Genomic DNA, 27126 nt, shown 5'->3' with positions numbered 1-27126 from the left:
ATTATTATCAGTTGAAAATTTCTTTTCTGTACCTGAAAAGATCATTTGATTTTTCTCCTATATTCTGTTAATGTGGTGAATTATATTGACTGATCTTCCAATATTGAGACAATCTTACATCCTTGCAATAAAAAAAACTTGTTTGTAATTCCTGTTTAGAAGAGGGCAGTGATGTGGCTATCTCATCCTGAAATTTTATTAGAAAGAGTGCTTTAAATTATGGATTCATTTTTAATACAAATAGATAATTATATGTGTGTATACAACTATTATTTTTTCAGAATGTTGGGGTTTTTCTCTTTGCCAAGTTGGGTAATTTGTGTTTTTCGGTGAATGTATACATTTCATTTCATCTAAAATTTCAAATTTAATGACATACAGTTGTTCGTAAGATTATCTTATTTTTAAGTGTCTCTATAGAGTATGTAGTGATGTGCCAGTGATTCCTAATAATGGTAATTGGTGCCTTTTGTCTTTTTTTATCATCATACTTCTGAGAGTTTACAAATTTCTGAGTATTTCTAAAGATCCAAATTTTGATTTTGTTGATTCTATTGTATGTTGATTTCTATTTTATTAATTTATTATGTATATTATCTGTTTTCTTAACTCTATGGGTTTAGTTTTTGGTTTGTTTGGGTTCATTTGTAGACAGAAGATTGAATCAATGAATTTCCACATTTTTTCACTTGAAATATATGAATTTAAGGCTATAGCTACTCTCTGAGAACAGCTTTAGCTACATTCCTCATGACTTTCTATGTCATGTTTTTATTGTCATTTGGTTAAAATATTTTCTAAGTATGATTACGATTCTTCTTCACCCCTGGATTATTTAGGAGTATATTACCTAATTTACAAACATTTAGGGATAGCCTTGCTTTATCATTGCTTCTGTTATTAGTTTTATTCTACTGTTGTCAGAGAAAATACTCAAACTATGTCAATCCTTTCAAAATTTTTGAGGTTTGCTTTATGACCCAGAATATGGTCAATTTGAGTATATGTTCCAAGAGTGCTTCAAACAATATATATTCAAGAAGTTGTTGGTTATAGAATTTTATATATGTCTACTGAGTAAGAACTATTAATCTTGTTCTGCATCCTTACTAATTTTTTGTCTACGTTATCAATGACTGCAAAAGGTGCATTGAAAACTGTCACTATGCATGTTGATTGGTTTATTTCTCTTTCTGTCAGTTTTTGCTTTACCTATTTTGAATCTATGCTATTAGATTCATATATATTTAGAACCGTATCTCCTGATAGAATGACTCTTCTATCATTGCAGAAAGTCCCTCTTTGCCTCTAGTAGTGAGTCTTGCCTTGAAGTCTACTTTGATCTAAATATTGTCACATCAACTTTCTTTTGAATAGTGTTTAAGTAGTTAATCTTCTTGCACTCTTTTACTTCCAATTTTTATATAACTACTTTTTTAAATTAAGATTTTATTTTTTAAAGCAGTTTTAGATGCACAGAAAAATTGAGGGGAAGGTACAGAGATTTTCCTTATAATCCCTACCCCAACACATATGTAGCCTCCTCATCATTAACATCACTCACCAGAATGGTACAGTGTTTACCAAGGATGATCCTACACTGAGGCATCATAATCACCTAAAGTCTGTAGTTTACATTACAGTTCACTCTTGGTGTTGCACCTTCTATGGGTTTGGACAAATGCGTAATGACATACATCCACCATTATGGTATTATACAGTGTATCTTCACTTCCCTAAAATTTCTCTGTTATCTGTCTATTCATCCCTCCCCCACAACCCCTGGCAACTACTAATCTTTTTACTCTCTCTACAGTTTTGCCTTTTCCGGAATGCCATATAGTTGGAATTATAAACTATGTAGGCTTCTCAGATTGACTCCTTTCACTTACTAATACACATCAAACATTTCTCCATATCTTTTCTTGGCTTGCTATCTCATTTCTTTTTAGCATTGAATAAGGTTCCATTGTTTGGATGTACCACAGTTTCCTTATCCATTCACCTACTGAAGGACATCTTGATTGCTTCCAAGTGAATAAAGCTGCTATAAACATCCATGTGCAGGTTTTTGTGTAGACATAAACTTTCAGCTCCTTTAGGTAAATACCAAGGAGTGTGATTGCTGGATTGTATGGTAAGAGTATATTTAGTTTTGTAAGAAACTGCCAAACTGTCTTTCCAAAGTGACTATAACCATTTTGCATTCCTATCAGCAATGAGTGAGAATTCCTGTTGCTCCACATCTTCACCAGCATTTGGTATTGTCAGTGTTTTGGATTTTGGCCATTCTAATAGGTGTGTAGGGGTATTTCATTATTGTTTTAATTTGCATTTCCCTGACAACATATGATGTGGAGCATCTTTTCATAGGCTTATATGCCATCTGTATATCTTCTTTGATGAGGTGTCTGTTGAGGTCTTTGGCTCATTTATTAATCTTGCTGTATGTTTTCTTATTGTTGAGTTTTAAGAGTTCTCTTTATATTTTAGATAATAGATGTGTCCTTTGCAAATTTTTTTTTCCACCTGTGGCTTATCTTCTCATTCTCCTGATATGGTTGGATTTTGACTTAAAAAGTTATTTTTACAATTTTTTTCACTAGTGATATTATTTAGTCCATTTTTTTCTCCTTTTTTCCCACGTATGGAAAGATGGGGATTTTTGTTTGTTTGTTTTTTATTCAGTCCCCCCTTCCTTTTAGCTTGTTAGTTATCCCTTTATCACTATTAATATTTTGGTGGCATATTACAGCTGACTATAATTTAGTACTTTTTAAATTTCCAGATAATATTAGAAAGTTTGAACATTATATCTATATTTACTGCCTTCTCACCTTTTGCACTATTGTTGTATATTTTAATTTTACACATATTTAATGCCATAAGACATAATGAGCGTTGTTTATAATATCCTATATTAATTTATATGAAAATATCTATTAATCCTTTGCAGTTTTCTTCCTTTGTTCCTGCATTTCCAGGAACAAAGCCTTCTACCTCGGATGATTTTCCTTCTGCTTAAAGAAGTCCATTTGCATATATTATAGTGCAGTTCTGCTGATCATGAGCTCTCCCATTTCTTTTATTTATCTCAATCTAAATTTTGTCTTCATTGTGGAAGAATTTTTAAATGGATATAGAATTTTAGATTAGCAGTTATTTCTCTTTTAAAAATGGCATTCCATTGTTTCATGGCTTTCATAATTTCTGTTGAAAAATCAACTCTCAATCTTATTGTTTATTTGAAGGTACTATATCTTTTCATCTGCCTTCTTCAAGATTTCCTCTTTATATTTGATTTTCATCAGTAAACTATGATATACTTGGGTGCGACCCTGTGACCTAGTGGTTAAGTTCAGCATATTCTGCTTTGGCAGCCCAGGTTTGGTTCTTGGGTGCAGACCTACACCACTCATTGGCAGCCATGCTGTGGTGGTGTCCCACATACAAAATAGAGGAAGATTGGCAACAATGTTAGCTCAGGGAGAATCTTCCTCAGCAAAAAAAAAAAAAAACCAATTATGATATACTTATTTGAGACTTTATTTATTTTATTTATATTTATCATACTTTGGGTTTTAGAATTTGCCGAAGTTGTGTTGTATTTACTTTTCTAGGTTCTCTCATCTCTGGACCTTGGCCCCTCACATCTTGGCTGCCTTGATAGATTTTACTCCAATTTTCATTTATGCAACTTCGTTTCCTCCTGAAATCTCTGATCTACAGCTTTCTACTTGGTCTCTCAGTCTTTGCTTTCTTTAGAATTGACATTTGGTACCCTCAATATTTACTCTCCCTCTTCCCTGTCTCACCTTTCTTGTACTCCTGCTTTTCAAACTCCCAAATTAGCTTCACCAGAGGCTCTGTTGTCCAGTGAACCTAGACTAAGACAATTATTATCATGGTTAGCCAGTTTCTCTGTGGCTTTGTTCTGAAAATTTTGAAAATTCTTCTGGACACTATTGCCCATGCAGAGCACAGCTATCATTCCCTCTGAACACAGTCATATCTACTCGTCACTGAGACAGAAACAAACAAATTTATGGAAAAACAATTTACCAAAACATTTTGGTAAGAATAATTTCCTCAAATGACCTATGCACGAAATAACTTTAAAAAAACCCAAAACTTAAAGCCAATTGGCATTTTCCTGACGACTTAAACTGCCAGTTCAGCAGAATAGAATGTCAATTTTAATAAGATTCAAGTGTCAATTTTATGTATAGAACTTTAAGATTAGGATGTCAATTTTATAGCTTAAACTGTCAAGGATATGTGAAAATTAGATGTAGATGAAGCATTGCTTTAGGGATTGACCCAGAAATGATTCCTGTGAAAGTGGCCAGATATTCGCATTTGGATGGATAGGGGATTAAAAGTCTTGGACGTGAATTTGTGTATGTGTTCTTGCAAGTTTGCATAGGTCCATTGGGTGCATGCTGACACTTTTATAAAAATGTTCCATTTCAATTTTTAGAGCACCGCCTGTAAATTTACCCCTTTCTTTGGTCCCTTACACAATTAGACTGCTTCTTGGAAGTACTTTCCAGTTCTCCAACATACCTGGAAACATTTAAATTCCACAGATAGTGGCAAAGTAGCTGACACTTGAATCTCTGATACATCATTAACAGTATTATTATTCCAAATCATTGTCAAATTTTGCATTTCAAACTAAGCAAAATCTTGCATTAAGGGCCATATCTAGCCTGTTGTCAGATATGGTTGTCTACACCCTTTTGGAACTCTTAGAGTTTTTTGAGGTATTTAAAGTTGGGGTCCTTAATCTTTCAAATGTCACAAACTCTGTGGACTTCTGGTAATGTGTATATATGGTATCTCAGAATAACATTATTAAATATATAGGATTATAATGGAACCATTTAAAATGAATTCATCAAAATATTAAATTTATGATATAAGGCTATGTACATTTCTTTTTTAATGCTTTTCATAACAATATCTATTGGAATGTCTAATAATTATAGCAATTTTAAGTCATTATAACCATAAAAGACATTTTAAGAGATCTATGACAACTATAACATGATATAATAATATCGGGGACTTCTATTGTTACAAATCATAGTTACTGCTAATACTACTACTAAAAGGAAAAGATCAATTTCAGTTAGGCCTAGTGAACATATTTTTCCATCCAACTTTAGGGAATCCCCTGAATTCTATCCATGGAGACCTTGTGCTTCTGTGGACCCCAGATTAATTGCTAGTTTAAAGGGAAGCTATTCCTAGGATCCTAAAAACCCAAAAGAAGCATAATGTATGCTATTTACTAAAGGTAAAATACTAGGATTTTCTTAAATCTATAATGCTCTAGCCTCTAAACACTATAGCCACCTGATCTTTCCCGTGAGGCCTAGAATCATGTCCAGCCCTATGCTTGCTAGTCTGGTTTGAACATACGAGTCTCTTATAGTATATGTCAGATTTCCATTGCTTTGTTAACCCGAGAAACACACTCTCCCATAGGAAATGATGGAGAGGAGAGGAGGAAGTTTGCACAAGTATAAACTGGTCTACCATATGCCTGAACAAATCTGCCATATGTTGAAAGTAATATCCATGCTCCAAGACTGGCTATGATTGTACATTTGCTTCCAAGAACAATTCATGTTGTTGGCTTTGGTTTATAAAACCCTTATGAGTTGAGTCTTGGCTACTGTAGGTTATTTTTTTTTCTTTCTACTCTTTGCCTTGATCTTCTCCTTATAGGAAAGTAAAAAACAAGTCTGGTTTTACTGTTGTTGATGATCTTGAAGATGTGCTTTAGCATTTTCGTGCTGCTTTATTTTTCTTTTTAATTCTATCATATTGTGGGTGTGTTTGTGTATGTAACAGTGGCTGTGAATCTGTGAACAGAGGACATGCATCTTTTGTAACAAATGCCCTCTTTAGTCAGTCAATATTTATTGAGGAGTCATTACTTGGCCGAGTAATATTAGGTAGACTACTTTAAAATTACAAAATAAATTTAAGTCATTAAAATATTTTGACTATGCACATCAAATACAGTGAAAGAGGTAGGGACACATAATGTAGCATATATTTCATACATTTTGATAAATTAACAAAGCATTATTATCCTGACTCTAAATGCAGCTCTTACTAAAATACAGTACAACAATGAAAGGGTTTGTTCAAGATATATATTTTGGATGTGTTAGCATGCTATGGTCATTGGGATGAAAATTTTAACACTTTTTTGCTTAATATATATTTGATACCTTCAATTCATTTTAATATGAGGCTCTCTGTTACTTATCTCTAACTGATGACTTGTTCATTTTAATTAAACTGCAACTGTTTTCTCCTTCTGAACACAAGGACAAAGAGCAGGTCTTCTCTAAGTCAACGACCACGCATATCAACTCTGTTTCAATTGTCCTTTAAGTATAATCAACATAATCAGCTGCAACCATTATTCCTGAGAAATTGATACCCTCTTAGTTTGTGAATTCCAGTTGGTTTTTGGATGCTCTTAAATGAGGTACTTTCAAAGAAACTTTTCTTTTTGTAAAATTTCCTCCAACACCAAATTAGGAGATTATTAGAAATTTGGCCTGAGAAAACCCTCAATCATTTTTTTGCTCCATTATATGTGAGTGTCAGTGTATTTGTGAGTGGAGAGGGATAGTGGTTGTTCAGTATAAGATGATGTTTACTTAGGTATCAGGAATGCTTTAGTCAAATACAGAGACAACACTAAGAAGATGAGAAGGTTCATTAAATGGCAGGACAGATTCAGGGACTAATGGGCAGATGTTGCTGCACAGAGTCTTGCAGGGTCTATACAAGACAGTGAGGAAAGATCAAAACAGCAGAACCAAAACACAGACTTAATTAGGCACCTGGTTTACACAGTACACTACTGAGCTCCTTTATGTTGTTATGTTATTGACTTGGAGCATAGCCGTCCTGCAGACTCTAAATCAAACCAGGGAAGCCAAGAATATTTAAATAGAGCTTTTTGAAAATTGGAGAGGCTTCCAGAATATGGACTTAAGACTTCATTAATGTTCATGTGAAAATTATTTATGCTAACTACGTACAAATTTCACAATTGTATTCCTGCATATAAATGTTTCTGTATTATTTCCCAGAAGTTTACAGCTCTTTGACAAACCCTTAGGAGTGTTCTATAAATATGAATAAAGTGTTTCCTCAAAGTCAAAAGTCATATATATTTTTTCAAAACTAGATCTTTATTTTATTTCATTTTTATTTGTTTATGATACAGTAGTTCCATCATTTATTCTTATTTTAATGAGACTAATGGGCAGATGTTGGTGCACAGAGTCTTACAAGGTCCAGACAGGACGGTGAGGAAAGATAAAAACAGCTGAACCAAGGCACAGACTTAATATTTAATATTGAAGATAATGGTAGAATCACAATTAATTGTAGTAACTATAGTAACTTGCTACAATATTTACAAAGAAACATATCTAAAATGTTTTCTTCCTTAAAAATGACTGGGAAAATTGCCTGTTAAATATTGAAAGTTGTGATTTTAAGCTTACAGACTACTGTGCAGTGATAAACTTTTCCTTATTCCTCTTTTTATCTCTAGTATTATATAAAAATGGAATCAATAAGTATAATAATGAATGAAAGAATTGTGCAATTCTTTCACTATAAAGTATACATCCTATGTCATAGTTTTAGGGTTTCATATAGCACCAAAGCCCGGGAGACCTCTATAGTCACACTGTATTTGAATATAGAGGGTGACATTTATCAACTGTAATCTTAGGAAATTTATTTGAATGATCTGTGGCTTCTTCAATTTCTCATCTCTATCATGGGAAAATATTTGAGCCCACTACAAAGAGTTATCATGAAACTCAAATTCTTGAAAATATATTAACATTCGGTAAGTATGAATGGTTACTGGTATTACTAATACACACTTTTTATATCAGTAATTGAGGGTCACGGGAACAAATGGAAACATCAATTTTAGTTCATAAAAGGTGTCATAAAACATGTTTTATCTTGATTTTTGAAAGCTGTTGCTGTTTTGTTGGTTTCTTTTTTTAAGCCTTCTAGGCTAAAATAACAAAACGTATTTTCAGTTGAAACGTATTTTGAAGCCCACCTAAATACAATCAAAATCTTAATTTGTGCTCAAAATTACTATTAGGCTCTTTTATATCAGCTAGAACAAAACTCTCCATAGATTTTTCAGAGGATTTTTTCCCCCCATAAAGTAAATGTTACAGTGAAAAGCCCTCCGGATTAAGATCTAGAGGAGATGGCCCTTAACTATTAACTCAGCCACTGGTAGCTGGGGAATTTTGGAGGTGATTCAGTGTCCTCACTCCCAGCTAGTAAGTTGCAGAGCTGGCAGTAGATGGTAGAACCAGCTAATTCAACCTCCCAGGCCTGCTGCAATGTCGATGCTGAAAATGAAAGACATTTGAAATTTAAAATATGTATGCTAATATTTAGATTTAAGTTATTTAAAATGTCAACATGCCCCCCTGTTCTTCAGTTATATGTCACTTTTCTACACTGAGGTTGTTCAAGACATTTAAATCCTGTATTAAAATGTTAAGTTTTAAGTATATTGATTCCACAGGACAAAGTGAAGTCCTATGGCTTTCTTGTTTAAATATGATGGATTTTGTAGATCCAGAGTCACCTAACCGTTAATCAGTGAATTAGCTTGTCTTCTAAGAACTGAACATTTCTTAGATTTCAGAAGTGGATCTTAGAAGGCACTGTTAGTTTGGGTGATTGAGTTTGGATTTTTCTCCCTTTTTATTTTTTAATAATTTTCATTTTGATTTCAATTACATAGAAATACAATCCTTTGCTTATTTGCTTATTTTACTGAAATGTACAGACATACACCTTATATAAGAAGAGCAATAGCCCATCACTCACTTTCTGGGATATTGTAATTAAGCTTCCATTAACCTCAGTACTTAAAGACAGAAGTCTCTGAAGTATTCTGTTTGACTTTGTTTTGATGGAGAAAAGACATACCTATTCTCTATGTTCAAAATAAAATACTCATTTTGTTAGCCCAAATCTTGTATTTTAGATTTTTTAAATGTTTTCAATTTTTATATAGTGGAATGTTAAAATATTAAAAATTCCTCAATCATAACATTAAAACTATTTATACTTGGGGAGTTTTGTTCATTTTAAATAAACTTTTAATTTTATAATGCTTTTATATTTACAGAAAAGTTCCAAAGATGGTACAGAGTTCCAAAATACCCCTAACCAAGTTTCTCTCTGTTAATGTATTATATTACTGTGTCATATTTGTGACAACTAATGAACCAATATCAATGCATTACTTTTTCAAACTTTTTAACTTTTAATTGTTTTTATTGTGATAAGAACACTTAAAAGAGAACTACCCTCATAATAAATTTTAAGTGCACAGTACAATATTGTAGCACAATGTTGTACAGCAGACCTCCACAGTTTATTCATCTTGCACAGCAAAATTTATATCCATTGAACGGCAACTACCAATTTCTCCCTCCCTCTAGCCCCTGGCAACCACCATTCTACTCTCTGCTTCTGTGAATTTGACTATTTTAGGTACCTCATGTAAGTGGAGTCATTCAGTACTTGTCCTTCTGTGACTGTTTTATTTCCCTTAGCGTAATGTTTTCCAGGTTCACCTATGTTGTTGCACATGGTGGGATTACCTTCTTTTTTAAAGGTGAATAATATTCCATTGTATGTGTATACTACATTTTCTTTACCCATGCGTCCGTCACTGGACATTTAGTTTGTTTCTACATCTTGGCTATTGTGAATAATGCTGCTCTGAAGCTGTGAGTGCAGATAGCTCTTCGAGATCCAGATTTCAATACTTTTGGATAAATACCCAGAAGTGGAATTGCTAGATCATATGGTAGTTCTACTTTTAATTTTTTAAGGAAGTTCCACTCTGTTTTTCATAGTGGCTGCAACATTTATACTGTTATAAAGGATTAAAAGGATTATAAAAGAATTCCAATTTTTCCACATCATTGCCAATACTTATCTTTTGTTTCTTTTTTGGATAATATCCATCCTAACAGGTGTGAGGTGATATCTCATTCTGATTTTGATTTGCATTTCCCTGATGATTAGAGATGTTGAGCATTTTTTCATGTACCTGATGGTCATTTGTATGTCTTTTTTGGAGAAATAGCTATTCAAGTCCTTTAACCATTTCTCAGTTTGTTTTTTGTGTTTTTTGGCTATTGAGTTGTAGAAGTTATGTGTATATTTTGGATGTTAACCTCTTATTGAAGATATGGTTTGCAAATATATTCTCCCATTCCATAGCTTGCCTTTTTACTTTGATTATTTCCTTTGCTATGCAAAATCTTTTTAGTTTGATGTAATCACACTTGTCTATTTTTGCTTTTGGTGTCAGATCCAAAAAATCATTGACAAGACCAATGTCATAAAGTTTTCCCCTTAAGTATTCTTTTAGGAGTTTATAGTTTCAAGTCTTACATTTAAATTGTTATTCCATTTTTAGATGATTTTTGTGTAAAGTGAAAGATAAGGGTCCAATTTCATTCTTTTGCATGTAGATACCCAGTTTTTCGGCACTGTTTGTTGAAGATATTATCCTTTCTTCATTGCATATTCTTGGTGTCCTTGTCAAAGATCAGCTGACCATATATGTGTGGGGCTTTTTTTCTGAACTCTCTGTTCTATTCCATTGGTCTATATGTCTGGTTTTTATAGCACTAACATACTGTTTTCATTACTGTCGCTTTGTAGCGTACTTTGAAATCAGAAAGTGCGGTGCCTCCAGTTTTGTTATTTCTCAAGATTTCTTTGGCTATTTGGGTCTTTTGTGGTTCCATATAAGTTTTAAGATTGCTTTTTTTTCATTAAAAAAATGCCCTGGGATTTTGATAGGGATTGCACTGAATCTGTAGTTCACTTTGGGTAGTATGGACATTTTAACAATATCACGTCTTCCAGTTCATGAGCTCGGATATCTTTCCATTTATTTGTGTCTTTAATTTCTTTCAGCAATGATTTGTAGTTTTCAGGATACATGTCTTTCACCTCCTTGGTTAAGTTTATTCCTAAGTATTTTAGTCTTTTTCATGCTATTGTAAATGGGAATTTTTAATAATATCTTTTGGGGTTAGTTTGTTGTTAGTGTATAGAAACACAATCGATTTTTGTATGTTGATTTTGTATCCTGCTGCTTTACCGGTTTCGTTTATTCATTCCAAATTTTGTGTGTGTGTGTGTGTGCGTGTTTGTTTTTTTTATGGAGTCTGGGCTTTTCTACATATAAAATCATGTCATCTTCAAACAGAGATCATTTAATTCTTTTTTTTCCACTTTGGGGACCTTTTATATGTTTCACTTACCCAATTTCTCTGGCTGGGACTTCCAATACTATGTTGAATTCCTGTGGATAGAGTGGACATCCTAGTCTGATTCCTGATCTTAGAGGAAAATTCTCGTTTTTTTACCATTGAGTATGATGTTACCTGGGCCTTGTCACGTAAGGCCTTTGTTATGTTGAGGTAAATACTTTCTACACCAACATACCCTTCCTGTTGTGTTTGAAATTACTACATAAAATTTAACAGCAGCCCTAAATTTTTCAACACGTTTGAATGATACATCACATCATGTATCATTTAGTTTTATGCATTGCTTGTGTTACACTTGTGTGATGACATCAATATAGAGACCATTTATTTTTACATGATAATTCCATTATTAATTTATTTTTCTACAGTCTATTCTTTCTCTCTCTCTGCTCCAGTACATTGGAGCTTAACAATCAGGCTTTTTACTGTTGGTAGTGGATCAAAGAGAAGAATGTTAGTTTTTAAATAGAAGCTTTTTTTAAAACTACAAATTATTGGGCCTAGAAACTGTGGCAGCATACAAAACATTTAACTCACTTAAGAATTTCTTATGAAAGGTTTCCTTGTAATATTTTACAGTGGTGTATACTACTAGAATATTATTTTGAATCAAGGTGCTAGTGAAAACATTATCTGGAGGAATCTACTACTTTCATGAAATAATATCAAACTTACTCTTGCATATTTTATTTTATTTTATTTTTTTAAGATTTTCTATTTTTTCCTTTTTCTCCCCAAAGCCCCCCGGTACACAGTCCCGCATTCTCCATTGTGGGTTCCTCTAGTTGTGGCATGCGGGACGCCGCCTCAGAGTGGCTTGATGAGCAGTGCCATGTCCGCGCCCAGGATTCGAACTAACGAAACACTGGGCCGCCTGCAGCGGAGCGCACGAACTTAACCACTCGGCCACGGGGCCAGCCCCTTTACTTTATTTTTTTTGAGGAAGATTAGCCCTGCACTAACTACTGCCAGCCCTCCTCTTTTTTGCTGAGGAAGCCTGGCCCAGAGCTGACATCTGTGCCCATCTCCCTCTACTTTTTTACATGTGGGACACCTACCACAGCATGGCGTGCCAAGAAGTGCCATGTACGCACCCGGGATCTGAATCGGCGAACCCCGGGCCACCGAGAAGCGGAACATGAGAACTTAACCACTGAGGCACCGGGCCGACCCCACTCTTGCATATCTTCTAATTATTTAAATATGCTTTCCAATCTTCCCTGACCTGGTATGTAACAAAATAATTCTAATAGATATTGCTGAACATGATGATGGGCACTGGGAAATGTAGTCATTTACATAGTTGTTACCAATTAATTAGATGTTACCCAAAAGGTAGAAATAGCCATATTTAACTGAATAGTTTAGTTATAATTATAAATATAAATTCATTAAGAAGATTCAATTCAGGGCCTGGCCCGGTGGTGCAGCGGTTAAGTTTGCACGTTCCACTTCTTGGCAGCCCGGGGTTCACTGGTTCGGATCCTGAGTACCGACATGGCACTGCTCGGCAAAAGCCATGCTGTGGTAGGCATCCCACATATAAAATAGAGGAAGATGGGCACGAATGTTAGCTCAGGGCGAGTCTTACTCAGCAAAAAGAGGAGGATTGGTGACAGATATTAGCTCAGGGCTAATCTTCCTAAAACAAAATAAGATTCAATTGAAAATTTTGACTTCTCTTCAATGTTTATAATAATGAGGATGATCCAATACCACTACATGTATATATATGTATATTTAATCACCAAAAATTCAATAAAATCATTGCTTTGTTATTTTTGGATTGACTGTCCGTGGACAGTTTTTGATGTCTAAAGAAGTCAAATATTTCAAAGGAACATTTAATGAACTGTTTTTTTTAAATGAATTCTATCAATTGCTGAGTGATATAATTTTAGTAAGGCCTACTCATATATTCCTAGGAATAGAATTTTGAAATTTTTGTATTAGAGAAATGAGATAGAATAATTGACAAGTTCCATGCTTCACAGAATTGATGAAGGATAAGGAAAACTAATCTTTCATTATTTGTTCTAAATTTTAAAGTGTTAATACAACTATAGCATTGTCTCTATCAGAATTAGAATACTGGAATATGCGTACAAGATAATGAAAAAGAATATGATCACTGTAATGATAGCAAATGTTTAGTTTCCAAATACATTTTTAAATATATAATATATAGTATCAATGCATAGGGTTATTTTCAGTTGGAATTGTGACTCTGTCTTCAACAAAAAAATGTTTTTTACAAATCTATTTATATATTTATTATTTTTTACCAATTTATTATTTATTTATCTATTTATTTCACAGGGATATCATATAGATAACTGATGTTTATAACTCTGAAATTACAAAAAGCTCTTCATAACAGATACATATATATTTGTAAATATAACACATTACCTGTTATTGCATTAAAAATAGTGACAACGAAGAGATTTTAATTTTGGAGGGGTTATTTATATGCTTTCCTGAATAAAGAAAAGAAATCAACTATTTTCTATCTAACAAAGCTAAAATCTTTAAGGCTTGGAACCACAGAGAAAAGAAAAAGTTTACTAGGAGGAAAACAGTTTAAAAGAGATGGTTGCATCCCTCTACCTGCAATATATCGTTAAATACAAAACTTTGAAGTACTAATGTTGGAGAAATGCAATTGCTTTGCCAGTTTAATACTCTTAAAATTGTTATTAAAGTTACGTATGTTCATTATAGAAAATGAATAAAATAAGTGTGAGCCCAAATAAAAGTGAGCATGTGATATAAATTAAAAATTAACATCTCAGTCATAATTGCTGCTAAAAGTTTTTAATCTTCCCAATCTTTTTTTTTTCTGGCTAAACCTACATAGTAAAGATATCTAGCTGTGTAACAACACTAGATATACTTTTCTTAAATCTACTTTTTTTTTTTAGCATATCACAGATATCTTTTGCTACCATTAACTATATTCACACCTATATTTTTTAATATAGGCATGGTATTATATTGCAAAAATATTCCAGAAATATTTTAAACATTTCCCTATGTTACATCACTTTCTTGTTTTCTTCTTGTCTTTGTTTTAAATAATGCTACTTTGAATATCCTGTGGGAGATCAGAATTTGCCACTCCAAAATGTGTCTCTTTGGCTTGATTATTTTTTTTAAAAAGACTCAAAAAGAAATTTTGACCTTTCCCCTAACTGCCCAAAAGAATTTAAGATAGAAGGCCTGTCCCAGGAAGGAGCTGTCGTCACAGATGGCTATAGATGTGGTAGACTGGGAGGAACCTTGCTGAGCCCATTTTTATCAGTTCTCTCTCTGTCTCTCATCACATTGTCTATAGATGGCCTAGCAAACATTTGTTTACCAAACATTTGCTTCTCTAACTTCATGTGAATTGCCTTCTTCCCCTTGGAAGTCCCAAACCACTGCCCCCAACATCCTCCTGTGTCCTTACCTGAAGATGGATGGTATTTAAGGTAATGGCTTCCTCCATTTTGGCAAGTTACTCAGTTTTCCTGGGTTTCTCCCATGTATACATGTTATTAAACTTTGCTTGATTTTCTCCTGTGATTCTGTCTCATGTCAATTTAATTCTTAAACCAACCAGAAGGACCTAGAGGGCAGAGAAATAGTTCTTCCTCCCCTACAACCCCTAGGGCTACAGTTTTGCACATATGCCTGGCTATTTTTGTAGAATAAGCTCCTAGAAGTGAAATTGCTGAACCAAAGATTTGAATCATTTTTAGGATCCCTCTGTATATTGCCAAATTGAATTTCGGGAAAATTTCAATGATCTTGATTATGACCACCGCCACTAGCATGACTGAGGACTATTTACCTACACATTAGCCAACACCAGGCATTACCCATGTTGCAATATTATTGCTTCTAACCTTTTCTGGATTTATGAGGAAAAAGTGGTGGCACATGGATGTTTCAATATGCATATTAGAAGGAAAACATTTTGTCCTTAGAGGGGGGAAATTGTCGCCTATTGTTAATGTTTCTTTCCTTGTGGAAGGAGCTCCTTTAGCCCAATTTTCCGGGCTTCTCCCTTCCCCTCATTCACACTGCCCTGGTGAAGATGAAGTGCCTTTTATGATTGGTGAATTTGGAAGGAGAAATTGCTCTTCTCTTTCTCCACCCAAGGGTACATTCTAACCCTGTGGGTAAGGTCTCTTCAGTTTCCCGCCTGCCTGACTGATGGAGAATTCAGCCTAAGTCAAGGGTTCAGATTTAAGAAGTCAGTAGTATGTAGTTATAAGCTATGATCTGACTATCGGTTTCTTTTGTAATAAAAAAGATAGTTTGTAATGTACAAGATCTATTATTCTGTCTTTTTTATCAATTGGTTCAGAGCTGAGGATAGTGGGGAGAGAGGTACTAGTTTTAGGACCCCACAAAGACTTCCAACTTAAGTTCTGTTGGTTATTTTAGAAATTTAATATCTTTTTAATGTTTATTGGACAGTTGAATGACTGTAAATTATTTATAAATTTATTCATTTTTCTGTTGCAACACTAGATTTAAACAAATAATTTTTAGAACCATTTCTGTAATACTACACATATTAGCTTTTATCTTCCATATACATTTTAACTATTTTCTCTACTTAGCCAATTGTCTTTTTTTTGTTCATGATATTATTGTGCTATTCTGAAGATTTTCTTTTCTTTTTTAAAAAAAATATACATAGTCAGATATTCCACTCTTTTCCTGGTGGTTTCTGTCTTTGTTTTCAACCACTTTTAAGTTATTCTTAAAAACGAACCCTTGCAGTCTGCCAAAATAAACCTAGTATGATTAAGTGGTTGGCAAACATGATTCCAGATGATTTTTGGATCTATTATAATATAACTAAAGTTGACTTGACCTACTTTGAAACAATTGATTAGAAAAAATAAAAGTCTGTTGGCAAATTATCCTAAATGGTCAACTTCCCCCCTCAGGTAGAACTAATTCATATATCTTTTGCGCTTCCAATATACAATATAAAATATCCCATTATGACACAATACAAAATTGTCTCACTCTACATGGGACTTTGTATTTTTGAACTTTGATTGCTGGCATCTAAAACCATCACTTAGTAAATATTTGTTTAAAAGATGAATCCTGCTTGCCGTGACTGGAAGCAATGGTTCTGGATGTGTGGTCCCTTGACTAGCACCATCAGCATCACCTGGGAACTTGTCATAAATGCAAATACCAGCCCTACCCCAGATCTATTGGACCAGGAACTCTGGGGGTGTGCCCCAGCAGTCCTCCAGGGATTCTAATACACACTAACATTTGAGAGCCACTGAGATAAAGGATACTAGATGGATAGGCAATAGTCCTCAATCCCCACCACTAGGAATCAATTAGTAAATTTCAATTAAAAGCACTAACGTCTTCCCCAGCTGTTTAAAATTAAATGCTCTAATATTCTGATGGCAAAATGGAATGTGATATGTGATAATCATAAATAATAAGATCAAAACTAAATAGCCTTAAACGTCTTAACGTCAAACACCTGACATGTTTTATATGGAGCATATTGTCAAGAGCTTCATATCGAATTGATAATACTAATTTAGATAATACTAATAAATTTTTGACTATCTTTGTTATTAATAACATTGAAGAAATATACAAACTATTTCAAAATACAGCAAAGAATCTAGTAGCTTACATTAGAAAGGGAAGTGAGTTGAAAAGAAAACTTAAAATAGAGTCATACTAGTATATCCTTGCTTGCATTTCAGCTAACATACTGTAGAGTTTGGAATCACAATTTGGTTCATATGTGGTGAAATCAGTGTTTATGGAGATATTTAGTGAAAACAAACCAACAAAGGAATAAGAGCTCAGTTTCAAGGTTAATTGTTGACCCTCTGACTTTCTATTTTTCATGTTGTAAAGATCAGCCCAATGATATTTTTCTGATATTTCTGCAGAATTTAACACTTTTGAGCTCTATGTCCTTCTTGAAGATCGCTATTCTTTTAGTTTTTCCTCATCTGTCTGTCTTTCTATGAGATCTTCTTGTTCCTCTTCTTTCTTCTACTTCTTGCCTATGGTTGTTGTCCAAGTATACAGTGACTTATATTTTTGTAAACTTTCCTCTTTTTATTGAAAAATGTATTAGTGCTTTCACTCCTCTAATGGTCCAGTTATAAATCTAAAACTTTACACCTAATTTCCTTTTCTTTAAGTACAAATTCTTTTGGGACATCGTATTTAAATGTGATGTGATTAAATGTGAACTAAAAAACATTTAATTCAAATAATCCATGATTTGTAAAGCTAAATTAATAATTGCTTCTCCAAAATCTTTCCTATCTCAACTCCTTATTTCTATCAAAGGCAGCATTATTGAGCCACTTTCCAAGCACAGGGCTGCTTTCAATTTCCCTTTTCCTTCATCTTCTCTAGCTAAATAATCCTGAAGTCATTTCATTCATTCTTCTCAAAGAGACTTTAGATATTTCTCTTTTCTTTCATGCCTACTGCTAGGATCCTAGTCAAGGGGTTTCTTACCTAAGACCTGAAGGATTGCCAAACATCATTTTCTGCTATCTCTAATCTCTCTATTCGATGATCATTTTCTGGGCCCCTGCTATATGATTTCTCTTCCTAAAAAATGCTGATTTAATCATGTTTCTGCCATGCTTAAATATTTTATTAGAATTTTTGCTGCAAACAGAATTCATCTAAAAACCTAAGCCTGGAATTTAAGACCATCCAGATAGTACTATTTTTTAAATCTATATGGTGATATGTAATTTATAAAGAGCTTCCATGTATTTTAATCATTTATCTTTACACCAACTTTGATTTATGTGTGAAAAATTAGGAAACTATAACTTAGAGATTCTACATCAGTGATGAAGTCTTGATTGGGGTCAGATCCTCTAATTATTTAACTTAATATTTTTAACTTAAAATATTTTTTCTATTTTTATTGAGGTGTGATTGACAAATAAAAATTGTATATAATTAGATGTGTGATGTGAATTTTCTAAGGTGTACAAGGCGACTATTTAACATACATATACATTGTGAAATGATTACCACAATCAAGCTAATTAATACATCCATCACTTCACACAGTTACCATTTTTTTGTGTAATAAGGACACTTATGATACACTCTCTTAGCAAATATCAAGTATACAATACAGTATTATTAGCTATAATCACCATACTGTATATTAGATTTGCTGCTTCTTGATCTATCACTCCTTATGGCTTCTAAAGACAAACCAAGTACAATGGTAGAGAAATATAGTGTATGTTTAATCATTGTGATTAATCTTCTGAGGGCCTGATTTCTTTGAAAAGAGCTGTGAGCCTTCTTTTTGTCAAAAATACATAACAGTTTACAAAATAAAATTTATCTGGCTACCAACTCGTCAAAAGTAAGATTTACTTGCTTTTCAGAAAGATGAAAACTGTACTAAGAGAGAAAATCCCTGAGCAGCTAAGCAAATGCAACAGATTCTGCCTTTCTACTTTGTGCACTGGCTTTAGGCTTAAGCACTTCACCTGGAGCAAGGCTGCCAGGAGATCACTTGGATCACAAGAGAGACAGGCCTGAGATAGTTGAGGGTAATGAATTAGGAGAGTGAAATTATTTTCAATAGTCCTTCTTCAGTGTGTGGTAACAATATAATGTCTGATCTCTGTTTATTACTTGAGAAAGATTATTTGATCTCATGTGGCAGCTCTCAAGTGGATTTCTTTTTCTTTGGCTTGGCCTTTCTGAAAAAATACAAAGCCATGGAGAGTGACATTAGCATCATGGTGGAGTGAGGTCTTCTCTTTGACTCTCCCCCCTAAGATACTATGAAAAGGACACTCGTAAATCAACAGAGGATATTCACACAACACAATAGACATCTGAGAGATCCTTGCAGCCATAGATCTGAAGGGGGAGGTGCTGGACCCCCTGAGAGGAAATGGAAGGAGGTAAGGGGACTCCTTTCCTTCCCATTTTAGAAGGACTGCACACAGCTCTGAGAGGAGGAGGGGAAAAGGGCATCCCTCTGCAGGAAAACCTTTGCTCTCAGAGTTTCCTCCAAGCCTGTGGGAAAGCTCCAAACTAAGCAATCATGGGGTGTCTTCACCAAGCCCAGAAGAGCAGACAGCAAGTGCAGTGTGGGAGTGCCCCTGAGATTGCACACACAAAAGAGAGCACCCCTCCCTCTGCCTGGTACACCAGCATGGCCAGTCAACCAGAGCAAGGGACACCAGCCAGAGCACCAGGACTCCTATGTGTGTAAAGCAGCAGCAGCAAGCAGACAAACACAGATGAGCCCTGTCAGCACAGCTGCCAAAGGACAGGCAAAGCTGCCAGGGATTGTGTCAAGCTCACAATACACAGCTCCTGCCAGCCCACCCAGTGGGAGCAGGTGGAATCTGTGGACAGATACTACGACTATGCAACAGCACAAATCCATCCCATCAAATAGTGTGAAGAGGTATATTAACACTCCAGACCAGAAGGAAAATGACAAGCACCCAGAAATCAATCCTGAAGTCACAGAAATTTACAATCTATGACAGAGAATTCAAAATATCTATCATAAGAAAACTCAATGAGTTACAAGAAAACTTAGAAAGGCAGTTCAATGAAATCAGGAATAAACTTAATAAACAGAGGGACTTCTTCACAAAAGATATTGAAACTAAAATAAAAAACCAATCCAAAATGGTGTAGATGAAAAACACAATGAATGAGATAAAGAAAAATCTAGAATCCTTAAATGACAGAGCTGATATTATGGAGGACAGAAGTAGCAATTTAGAGGGCATAAATATAAAAATGCTTCAGATGAAGGAGGAAAGACAACGAAGACTAAAAATAAATAAAGAACTTCTCCAAGAAATGTGTGACTCAATTAGGAAATGCAACATAAGGGTTATAGGGATTCCAGAGGGAGAAGATGGGGAGGAAGGAGCAGAGAGCTTGTTCAAAGGAATATAGCTGAGAACTTCCCAAACCTGGGGAAAGAGCTGGAATTACAACTAAATGAAGTTAATAGAACTCCTAATTACATCAATGTAAGAAGACCTTCTCCAAGGCATATATTAGTAAAACTGTCAAAAGTCAATGACAAAGAAAAAATATTAAGGGCAGCAAGGCAGAAAAAAATAACCTACAAAGGAACTCCTATCAGATTTTCAGCAGATTTCTTGGCAGAAACATTATAGGCCAGGAGAGAGTGGAATGATATATTCAAACTTCTGAAAGACAAAGTCTTTCAGCCAAGAATAATCTATCCAACAAAAATCTCCTTCAGATATGATGGAGAAATAAAAATGTTCCCAGATAAATAAAAGCTGAGGTTCATTGCCACAAGACCCCCCAACAAGAAATGACCAAGAAGGCCCTCATACTTGAAGAAAAAAGAAAGGGTTTACAAAACCTTGAGCAAGGAGATAAATAGACAAACAAAATCAGAAAATTGCAGCTATCAGAATAGGTTAGCAAACACTTACTTATAACGTTAAAGATAAAGGGAAGGAAGACATCACAAATATCTAGAATCACTTCATTTTAACCTCAAAATCACAACACAAAATGGAATAACTTGTGACAACAATAACTTAGATGGGGAAGAGGAAAGGGATGGAACCTACTTTGATTAAGGAAATAAGATGCTATCAGAACATGGGCAATCTTGTCAATGAGATGTTTTATACAAACCTCGTGGTAAGCACTAAACAAAAAAGCAGAACAGAGACACAAATGATAAGTAAAGAGAAAACTAAGAAAACCATCATAGAGAAACACCAAACTGAATTGGCAACTGGAAATACACAGAACGAGAAAAAGGGCAAATACAGAACAATTGGAAAACAAGGGATACGATGCAGTATTAAGCCCTCACATATCAATAATCACTCTAAATTAAATGGATTGAATTCTCCAATCAAAAGACAGAGTGGCTGGATAGATTAAAAAAGTAAGACCCGACAATATGCTGCCTCCAGGAAACACATCTCATCGCTACGGGCTGACAAACACAGGCTCAGAGTGAAGGGATTGAAGATGACACTCCAAGTTAACAGCAAACAAAAGAAAGCAGGTGTTGCCATACTTATGTCAGACAAAGTAGATTTCAAGATAAAAATGGAAATGAGAGACAAATAGGGGCAATATATAAGGATAAAAGGGACACTCCACCAAGAGGATATAATACTTATATGTGCACCTAACACAGGAGAACCAAAGCACATAAAGCAACTATAAGAAACCTAAAAGGAGAAATTAACAGCAATACAATAATAGTAGGGGACCTAAATGCTCCATTTCCATCAATGGATAGATGATCCAGATAGAACATCAATGATGAATAGTGGAATTAAATGAAAAACTAGACCAGATGGACTAAATAGATATATATAAAACACTCCATCCAAAAATAGCAGAATACACATTCTTCTCAAGTGCACATGGAACATTCTCAAAGACAAACTATACGTTGGGAAACAAGGCAAGCCTCAATAAATTTAAGAAGACTGAAATCATATCAAGCATCTTTTCTGACCATAATGCTGTGAAACTAGAAATCAACTACAAGCAAAAAGCTGGTGGGGAAGGCCCATGGCCTAGTGGTTAAGTTGGCATGCTCCACTGTGGCAGCCCAGGGTTTTGCCAGTTCATGTCCTGGTCATGGACATGGCACCAGTCATCAGGTCATGCTGACGTGGCATCCCTCACAGCAAAGCCAGAAGGTCTTACAACTAGAATATACAACTATGTACTGGGGGGCTTTGAGGACAGGAAGAAGAAGAAGAAAAAAAAACAAGATTGGCAACAGATGTTAGCTCAGGTGCCCATCTTTAAAAAAAAAAAAAGCTGAGAAAGTGACAAATACATGGAGACTAAACAACATGCTACTGAACAACCAATGGATCATTGAAGAAGTTAAAGGAGAAATCAAAAAATATCTGGAGACAAGTGAAAATGAAAATACACTATACCCACTCAATTGGCATGCAGCAAAAGCAGTCCTAAGTGGGAAATTCATAGGAATATAGGCCCACCTTATCAAACAAGAAAAATCTCAAATAAGCAATCTTAAACTAACCTAACAGAACTAGAAAAAGAAGAACAAAGAAAGCCCAAAGTCAGCGGAAGGAGGGAAATAAAAATTAGAGCAGAAATAAATGAAATTGAACCAAAAAAACAGTATAAAGGATCAATGAAGCTATGAGCTGTTTCTTTGAGGTGATAAACAAAACTGACAAACCCTTAGCCAGACTCACTAAGTAAAAAAGAGAGAAGGTTCAAATAAATAAAATTAGAAATGAAAGAAGAGAAACTCTAATGGATACCACAGAAATAGAAAAGATTAGAAGAGAATACTATGAAAAACTATATGCGAGCAAATTTGGATAATCTAGAAGAAAAGGATAAATTCTTAGACTCATACAAGCTCCAAAAACTGAATCAAGAAGAAATAGAGAATCTGAATAGACCAACCACAAGTAAAGAGATTGAAACAGTAATCAAAAACCTCCCCCAAAATAAAAGTCCAGGACCAGATGGCTTCTCTAGAGAATTCTACCAAACATTCAGAGAAGATTTGATGCCTATCCTTCTCAAACTATTCCAAAAAATTGAGGAAGATGGAAACACTTCCTAACTCATCCTATGAGGCCAACATCACCCTGATCCCAAAGCTGGACAAGGACAACACAAAGAAGGAAAATTATAGGCCAATATCACCGATGAGCATAGATGCTAAAATCCTCAACAAAATATTGGCAAACCAAATAGAGCAACACATTAAAAGGATCACACACTATGATCAAGTGAGATTTATACCAGGGACATAGGGATGGTTCAACATCTGCAAATCAATCAATGTGATACACCACATTAACAAAATGAGGAAGAAAAACCACATGATCATCTCGATAGATGCAGAGAAAGCATTTGACAAGATCCAGCATCCATTTATGATAAAAACTCTCAGTTAAATGGGTATTGAAGGAAAGTACCTCAACATAATAAAGGCAATATATGACAAACCCACAGCCAACATCATGCTCAGTGGGGAAAAAGTGAAAGCCATCCCTCTGAGAACAGGAACAAGACAAAGGTGCCCACTCTCAACATTCTTATTCAACATAGTATTGGAGGTTTTAGCCAAAGCAATCAGGCAGGTAAAAGAAATAAAAGGGATCCAAATTGGCTAAGAAGAAGTGAAACTCTCGCTGTTTTCAGACAACATGGTTTTATATATAGAAAACCCTAAAGAATCTATTGGAAAACTATTAGAAGTAACAACTACAGCAAAGTTCCAGAGTAGAAAATCAACTTACAAAAATCAGTTGCATTTCTATACTCTAGTAACAAACTAACAGAAAAAGAACTCAAGAATACAATCTCATTTACAATTGCAACAAAAAGAATAAAATACCCAGGAATAAACTTAACCATGGAGGTGAAAGACCTATACAACGAAGACTATAAGACATTATTGAAAGAAATCAATGATGACATAAAGAAATGGAAAGATATTCCATGCACATGGATTGGAAGAATAAATATAGTTAAAATTTTCATACTACCTAAAGCAATCCACAGATTCAATGAAATTCCAATCATAATCCCAATGACATTTTCCACAGAAATAGAAAAAAGAATCCTAAAATCCATATGGGACAACAAAAGACCTGAATAGCTAAAGCAATCTTGAGAAAAAAGAACAAAGCTGGAGGCATCACAATCCCTGACTTCAAAATATACTACAAAGCTATAGTAATCAAAACAGCATGGTACTGATACAAAAAAAAGACACACAGATCCATGGAACAGAATTGAAAGCCCAGAAATAAAACCACACATCTACAGACAGCTAGTCTTTGACAAAGGAGCCAACAACACAATGGGAAAGAAAAGTCTCTTCAATAAATGGTGTTGGGAAAACTGGAGGGCCACATGCAAAGGAATGAAAGTAGACCACTATCTTATACCATACACAAAAATTAACTCAAAATGGATTGAAGACTTGAAGGCAAGACCTGAACCCATAATACTTATAGATGAAAATACGGGCAGCACACTCTTTGACATCAGTCTTAGCAGCATCTTTTTGAATACCATGTCTACTCAGACAAGGGAAACAAAAGAAAAAATAAACAAATGGGGCTTCATCAGACAAAGAGCTTCTGCAAGTCAAAGGAAACGAGGAACATAATGAAAAAGGAACCCAGCAACTGGGAGAAATTATTTGCAAATCATATATCTGACAAGGGGTTAATCTCCAAAATATATAAAGAACTCATACAACTCAACAACAAAAACATAAACAACCCAATTAAAAAATGGGCAGAGGATATGAACAGACATTTTTCCAAAGAAGATACACAGATGGCCACAGACACTTGAAAAGATGTTCAACATCACTAATCATTAGGGGAATGCAAATCAAAACTACAATGAGATATTGCCTTATACCTGTTTGAATGGCTTTAATTACCAAGACAAAAAATAAATGTCTGAGAGGATGTGGAGAAAAGGGGACCCTCATACACTGCTGGTGGGAATGCAAACTGGTGCAGCCACTATGGAAAACAGTATGGAGATTTCCGAAAAAATTAAAAATAGAAATACCACATGACCCAGCTATCTCTCTCCTTGGTATTTATCCAAAGCACTTGAAATCAATAATTCAAAGAGCCTTATGCACCCCTATTTTACTTGAAGCATTATTCATGATAGCCAAGATGTGGAAGCAACCCAAGTGCCCAATAAGTGATGAATGGGTAAAGATGATGTGGTATATGTATACAATGGAATACTACTTAGCCATAAAAAAACCAAAATCGTCCCTTTTGCAACAACATGAATAGACCTTGAGGGTATTATGTTAGGCAAAATAAGCCAGACAGAGAAAGACAAACACCATATGATTCCACTCATATGTGGAAGATAAACTAACACATGGACAAAGAGAACAGATTAGTGGTGACCAGAGGGGAAGGGGGTTGGGGGTGGGTATAAGGGGTAAAGGGGCACATATATATGGTGACTGACAAATAACAATGTACAACTCAAATTTTACAATGTTATAAACTATTATGACCTCAAAAAAAATTTTTAAAAATGCAAGCCCTTCATTTTAAGGACCTGTTGGAATTTATTTTATTGTTAGTATTTTTTTTCTTATGAGAGGAGGATTCCAATTTTCTCTCAAAAATCTACTTAATCACCTCCCTCCTGTATTAGATTTGATTCCCCAGAAGCAGAATTCCAGCAAGACATTGTGGTGCAGATGGATTGTTTGAGAAGCGAGCCAGGAAGTACAAGAAAGGAAGTGGGGAAACTGAGACAGGAAAGGGAGAAAGTCAAGGGCGAGTTAAGAAGGGATTACTGCTGTGGGCAACTGGAGGTCAATCCCACTGTGGAAACTCTCAGGTTATGTGTAGAATAGAGCTCAAGAGTGTCCCACTGCAGAATGGGGAAGCTGGCACATTTATTTACCACTCTTGATCATCACTGGTTGAGGGATATCCATAGCGGTACTTAATCCCTGGTATTTCTTAGCTCCCTGAATGTGGGCTTGGTGAGTCAGCTACCCCCAGAGAAAGCTCTCAGGAAAGCAGAGATAAACACTAGAGGTGAGAATCTGATCATTTGTATGGAAACTGTCTACAGTGGTTTGAGTTGAACTCAAAAGAGGTACTAGGAGAAATGTCTCAGCAAATCAACAGTGTCTTCTAATTAGTTTAGGTATATTTTAAACAATCGTTTCCTTGGCACCTATTATGTGCTAAGCATTAGCAAGGTATTGGGAAGACATAAATTGACAAAGCCAGAAACCTGGCCTCCATCCTGTATATTGTCCTCTCCTTCAGTCCAGACATCAAATGATCTTCATCCTTATGAATTTTATTCCAAAATATCTTTTATCCCTTTCCCCTCTCTCGATTTTTCCTGCCAATGCTCTAGTTTAGGCTCTCACCATAATCACTTATATGGATTACTGACGGAATCTCTTCACTGGTCTTCCTTTTAGTCTTACCTTATTTAAAATCTTTTAAAGATTCTCAGAATAAAATCCAAACTCTTTTTCCATGGGCTCCTTGCTCATCTTCCCAGCATCAGTGCTCACTTTGTTCCCCTTCATCCCACATGCAGTTTAAGGTTCAACCATGCCACAATACTTTCTGTTTCCTGAATTCGCCAGGGGATACACGGTCTATGACTGCGCACATTCGAATCTCCTTTTAAAAATGAATCTCCAACCCTTGAGTAGCAACTCCTGAATACGTACTTTATTTTCTAGTTAACTCCTACTGTCAGATCAGGTGACTTCTCCCAACACCCTTCTCTCCCTTTCTTGATCTCTATATAGTCCCTGCTTGTTTTCTAGTGCTTTACTTTATATATCCTTAACATAATACTTTGTTTGTCTCTTCAACCAGCCTGTGAACTCCTCAAAGATTTGTGTACTTCATGTCTGTATGCATGCAAAGCCTGAAATTTGTGTTCCTTTGCAATAATGTTATGTAAGTGAATGTGAATTAATGAAAGAAGACAATGCCCCTAACTCCAGAGATCTTACAGAACAAGACATAATGTCTGCCCTTAAGGTACTTGCAGTCTGATGGCCTTTTACTTTTTGGAAATTTAATTTCTCGCCAGATCAGTATGTACAGTAACTGCGAATTCCTCCCCATTGAGTTCATATGACTTTAGAAAGCAAGATCTAGTCTGAAATATCCATGACAAAGCAAAT

This window comes from Equus przewalskii, chromosome X (genome assembly GCF_037783145.1).
Source record: "Equus przewalskii isolate Varuska chromosome X, EquPr2, whole genome shotgun sequence".
Taxonomy (NCBI): domain Eukaryota; kingdom Metazoa; phylum Chordata; class Mammalia; order Perissodactyla; family Equidae; genus Equus; species Equus przewalskii.
The sequence above is the reverse complement of the archived record's forward strand: the minus strand, read 5'-3'. Positions refer to the sequence as shown.